Source organism: Hyperolius riggenbachi, chromosome 3, assembly GCF_040937935.1.
Source record: "Hyperolius riggenbachi isolate aHypRig1 chromosome 3, aHypRig1.pri, whole genome shotgun sequence".
Lineage (NCBI taxonomy): Eukaryota > Metazoa > Chordata > Amphibia > Anura > Hyperoliidae > Hyperolius > Hyperolius riggenbachi.
The window spans coordinates 310485707-310491706 of NC_090648.1; the positions used below are offsets into that span (position 1 = coordinate 310485707).

At 48.2% G+C, this 6000-nt stretch overlaps 1 long non-coding RNA gene across 1 annotated transcript in view; it reads left to right on the forward strand.

Moving 5' to 3' along the window:
• LOC137561453 (uncharacterized) overlaps window positions 1–4550 on the forward strand; it is a 32038-nt gene extending 27488 nt beyond the window's left edge. The window contains exon 3 of the long non-coding RNA XR_011030021.1: window positions 4197–4550. This is a non-coding gene — a long non-coding RNA (uncharacterized lncRNA). The remainder of the gene's footprint in view (window positions 1–4196) is intronic.
• Window positions 4551–6000: the final 1450 nt, after the last annotated feature.

Genomic DNA, 6000 nt, shown 5'->3' on the forward strand with positions numbered 1-6000 from the left:
TCCGGCCAGCGCTAAGGGCTGGATCGGAGGCGGCTGACGTCAGGACGTCACTCCGCTCGTCGCTATGGCGACGATATAAGCAAAACAAGGAAGGCCGCTCATTGCGGCCTTCCTTGTTTATTCTGGGCGCCGGAGGCGATCGGAAGATCGCCTCCGGAGCGCCCTCTAGTGGGCTTTCATGCAGCCAACTTTCAGTTGGCTGCATGAAATAGTTTTTTTTTAATTTAAAAAAAACCCTCCCGCAGCCACCCTGGCGATTTAATCAGAACGCCAGGGTGGTTAAGACATGTTTATGTTTTTTGTTTTATCTGATAAAAAATGGCTCAGCTCTTTTCTCTGTTGAATACTGCATAGAGGGCGTCAGCCCTCTTTTCCAGCTATTGCACTCCCCTTAAAGACAATAGGTTTGATCCTTTAGTGCAGGGGTGCCCACACTTTTTCGGCTCGCGAGCTACTTTAAAATTTGCCAAGGCCAGGAGATCTACCAACGTCCCAAATGCTAAGCACGCCCCCCCTCCCCCCCGACGTAGGTTAGCCAGGTGTATGTGCCTGCAGCATAGGTTACGTGCCCTCAGTATAGGTTAGCCAGGTATATGGGCCCTCAGTATAGGTTAGCCAGGTATATGGGCCCCCAGTCAAGGTTAGCCAGGTATATGGGCCCCCAGTCAAGGTTAGCCAGGCATATGGGCCCCCAGTGTAGGTTAGCCAGGCATATGGGCCCCAGTGTAGGTTAGCCAGGCATATGGGCCCCCAGTGTAGGTTAGCCTGGCATTTGTGCCCCCAGTGTAGGTTAGCCAGGTATAGGGGCCCTCAGTGTAGCTTAGCCAGGTATAGGAGCCCTCAGTGTAGCTTAGCCATGTATATGGGCCCCTAGTGTAGGTTAGCCAGGTATAGGGGCCCTCAGTGTAGCTTAGCCAAGTATAGGAGCCCTCAGTGTAGCTTAGCCAGGTATAGGGGCCCTCAGTGTAGCTTAGCCAGGTATAGGAGCCCTTAGTGTAGCTTAGCCAGGTATAGGGGCCCTCAGTGTAGCTTAGCCAGGTATAGGGGCCCTCAGTGTAGCTTAGCCAGGTAAAGGGGCCCTCAGTGTAGCTTAGCCAGGTATAGGGGCCCTCAGTGTAGCTTAGCCAGGTATATGGGCCCTCAGTGTAGCTTAGCCAAGTATAGGAGCCCTCAGTGTAGCTTAGCCAGGTATAGGGGCCCTCAGTGTAGGTTAGCCAAGTATAGGAGCCCTCAGTGTAGCTTAGCCAGGTATAGGGGCCCTCAGTGTAGCTTAGCCAAGTATAGGAGCCCTCAGTGTAGCTTAGCCATGTATAGGGGCCCTCAGTGTAGCTTAGCCAAGTATAGGAGCCCTCAGTGTAGCTTAGCCAGGTATAGGGGCCCTCAGTGTAGCTTAGCCAGGTTTATGTACCTGCAGCGTAGGTTAGCCAGGGTCCTCTGGACTCCTGGGACCTCCGGCAGGCAGTCCGCTGGCCAATAAGAATGTCGTCAGGGAGAAGACGGCAAGACGCGGCGAGGAGAGAGGGAGGAGAGAGGCAGCGCAGCTGCTACGTCATGGCTGGGGGCCATGACGTAGCGGCCGCGCCGCCTCTCTCCTCCCTCTCTGCTCGCCGCGTCTTCTGCCCTGCATTCTTATTGGCCGGCAGCTAAACATGCTGCTGGCCGCAAAATTTAATGAGACGCGGCCAAGAGGCCGCGATCTACCAAGAAGGCGGTCGAGATCTACCGGTAGATCGCGATCAACCTATTGGGCAGCCCCGCTTTAGTGTGTGTGAGACAATACTACAAATAAAATGCATTTCTTAACGAGGACACAAACTAAAAACAGCTTTGAACATATTGCACCCACAGCATAATTTATAAAAAAAAAAAAAAAGACAGCAATGCTACCCATCTAAGCCTCCCCCATCATTGAAAATTTCTGATAAGCTCCAGTTAGACATAACAGTATTTCTTGACGTCATATGGAACAGCTAGAGGCTATCTAGTTCTGTTCTCCTGGTGAAACACACGATAAAGAGGATTAAAAAACCCTACCATTCCTTAAGTTGGCCATACACTGGTCGATTTGCCATCAGATTCGACCAACAGATAGATCCCTCTCTGATCGAATCTGATCAGAGAGGGATCGTATGGCTGCCTTTACTGCAATCAGATTGTGAATCGATTTCAGCCTGAAACCGATCACAATCTGTGGTGGTGCTGCCGCTGCCCCCCCCCCCCCCGCATACATTACCTGCTCCGCCGACGCGTGTCCCCGCTGTCTTCTTCTCCGCTGGGTTCCGGACCGGCAGGCTTCACTTCTTTCTGTCCAGGGAAGTTTAAACAGTAGAGGGCGCTCTACTGTTTAACATTCCTGGCGGTAAGCCCGAGCTGAGCTCGGGCTATGCCTGCCAGGAGGATTTCTCAGGCCCTGCTGGGCCGATTTGCATACTTTTTTTTTGCAACACGCAGCTAGCACTTTGCTAGCTGCGTGTGCATTCTGATCGCCGCCGCTCTGCGCTGATTCTTCGCCGCCGATCGCCGCGCCATGCCGCTCCCCCCCCAGACCCTGTGCACTGCCTGGCCAATCAGTGCCAGGCAGCGCTGAGCGGTGGATCGGGACTCCCTTAGACGTCACGACGTCATCCCGCCCCATTGCCATGGCGACGGGGGAAGCCCTTCAGGAAATCCCGTTCTTTGAACGAGATTTCCTGATCAAAGATCGCCTGATGGCGATCGAAGCGGGGGGATGCCGCTGTACAGCGGCTATCATGTAGCGAGCCCTAGTGCTGCGCTGCCCCCTGGCAGTTTCTAATAGACCGCCAGGAGGGTTAAACTTCCTGCCGGGAAAGGAAAAAGTGAAGCCTGCTGGACTCAGAGCCCAGCGCGGGGACAGAGCAGCGGTGACAGTGGGGAACAGGTAATGTATTGCCGGTGTATTGCGTCGGTCGTCGGACATTCGAACGCCGCTATCGACGCACTCCGGACCCGCCGGCGATCTAGAAAAATCTTCCGCGCGGACGTATCGACGGGAACAATTGATTTCGGACGTAAATCAATAGTTTGCATTTGCACAACGATTTTACAGCAGATTCGCTCACAGCAATCGAATCTGCTGTATAACGGCGGGAAAATCGTTCGGTGTATGGGCCCCTTTAGTCCCTCACTATACTACTCCAAGGGATGGGATATAGAGATTGCCCTCACATGATGTCATGAAATATCTATTACCAGTAAAAGTCTAGCTTCACTCCAGCTGTTGTACGGGAAAACTGGAATGATAGACAAGTAGTTGTAAGACTAACCAAGGGAGAGACCACAGCTTGGAGTACTTTACTGTGAAAACGCTAAATCTTGCTGGGAAAGGACATCCACTCTGTAATGTTTCACAAACATAGAGGGAGACATCCAAGTCGCTGCCAGGACAGATCTGACGAACTGTGGTCTCTATAATGTATGAAGGAGGGGAACCTTTCTTACCTTATAAGCTAAGGCTATGGCCTGACAAATGCATATAGCAAGGCTGTAAAACCTTTTTTACCCATGCATAGAACAAATAGCTGACTGGATCTTCTAAAGTCCTTAGTCCTGGACAGATAAGCCAACAAGGCCTGTCTATCATCCACACAATGAAAATCAGATTTCCTGGCACATGAGGTTTTATCACAAAAAGAAGGGTAAATTATATTTTGAGACCTGTGAAAGTCTGATGAGACGTTGGGAAGGTAATTAGGATCAGGAGAAAACCTAGTCAGGAAAAATAGGCAAAAACGGGTCCTTAACAGACATGGCTTTCGAAGTTCCTTATCTCCTGGCCAAGATTATGGCTACCAGAAACACAACTTTGAGTAAGTTGCCTAATGTCAACCTCGAAAATAAGATAAAAGGGAACCTTAATGAGACAATTCAAAACAAGGTACACGTACCACTGAGGAAAGACTTTCTAATAGACAACCCGCACAAATGTTTTTGACCAAATCCTCCTGCACCAGGTGTCTGTTCAGAAGGATGGAGCACACTGGACCTTAAAACGTACTAAGCGCTAACTGCATGTCTAAACCCTCCTGGAAGAATTCTAGTAGTAGACTGAGTGCAGACTGTAACTTAGACTGAGAAGTTCACCAGGATCTATACATTTTACAGATCTGTGTGTAGCTTTTTTGGGGCATGGGCTTCTGACATTTTAGAGTGTTAACTTTTCATAAACATTCTTTCAGGATCCAGAAAAAGACCTGGCCTGGGATGATGAAGAAGACCCCCGCTCAAAAGATCTGATCTCTTGGGGGGTGTCAGTGGAGGTAGAAGGGACAATCTCAGAAGACCTGAATACCAAGCCCTTTTGGGACAATCCAGTGCAATTTTCAGAGGAAGAAGATACAAAGGGGAAAAAAGCATAAGCCAGACTGAAAAACAATGGAAGACTTAGCGCATCCAGATCCAACAAAGCCAGGCATCTGCAGATAGAGTAAATTCTGTCCACCTTTCTGTTCTGTAGTGAAGCATAAAGACCTATCTTGGGCACACCAAAATGTTTAGTATCTTAAGGCACACCTCCCCATTTAGACTGGGTCACCCGGAGCAAATTAAAAAAAAATGCTTCCCAATCCAGTGTCCCCTTGATGTACACTTGTGAAATGGTCAATAATTTGAATTTTTCGATTTTGAATTGATTGCTGTGAAGCCCACTCTAGTGCTAGGAAGGAAGCTGTAAATAACCCCAGAACCCTCATTACTTGCATGAGGAGCACAGAGGCAAAGTTTAACAGTGATCTTACTTCCAACTGAATGGATCTTCTCTTCCGAAAGGACCATCTGTCTGTTCACAGAATCTATTCTGCACTCCAAAGACTGTTATGGACTGGATAAAGAGAGGACTTTTTGATTATCCACCACATCTGTAAGAAGAGCAGAATGACCTGACCCCTGTTTTGCGACACTTCTGTGAGTGGTTATAAACCAAAAGGTTACCCAGGTATGGTATAATGGAGATGTCCCGACTCTCAGCACCTTCATGACTTTGGCCAATACTTCAGTGAAGATGTGGGGGACTGAAGCAATCCCAAAGGGAGAGCCCTGAATTGAAAATGGAGGATGCTAGAGCCCTGTCTTAAGACAAAACTTGAGGTATTTCTGATGAGGCAGGCATAGACATGTAAACCAGCATCCTGAAGTTCAATCGCTGCACACAATTCTTTTCCCTGTAAAAGCAGGACGTTTTGAATTAGGATGATACCATTTCCCCCATAGAAGTGATCAAACCGAAAAAAAAGATACAATAGTTGCAGTACCTTCCTCCCCTCTTCACCTAAAAACTCAGATACAGTGGAAGGCTGACTCCAGTCTTATTGAGAGGGCCCCACCACAGGTTCAGGAGTCACTAAGCTTGGTACACGCCTCGTACAAGTAAATAAGCTGCTGGATAAGCAGCCATTAACGACACCCCTCAACACTTTTTACAAAGTTAAAGTCTCACTGAGGCAGTAAACAAAGATAGGAGCTACACTGAAGAAAAATGTGTTATACACTCAGGCTACCACAGTGAAAAACGCAATCACATACCATTTTTCTGTGACAGCAATTTTGGGAGCCTCTTGAAGAGGTGCTCCCAGAAGCACTTGAAATTGTAGAACCTTGAACACCGCTGCAGTAGGAGAAACGGGGGAGCGGCTTACATTTCATAATTATTTATTGAGGGGGGGGGGGGGGGGGTGCCACGTATATGTAAGGCCATTACTAATCACCCCATATTTAATCTCCTAGCTTCTTTATCCCTTTAGCAGCCTAAAGTCTAGTCTAGCAGTCTAAAGTTTAGTCTCTGTATTTAGAGACTTGTAAGTTAGCACTTTTTTTATTTTATTTCTTATTTTGTTACATTTGCCTGCTTCTAATAAGTACTGCTGTAATGTGTATTTATGGCCACTTGTCACTACGGGGGACGGGTGAGACAATAACAGAGGACTCCTGCTTTCAGTTTCTATATTTTATGCTAGTAGAGACAGATTAGAGTATTCTAGGAATTTA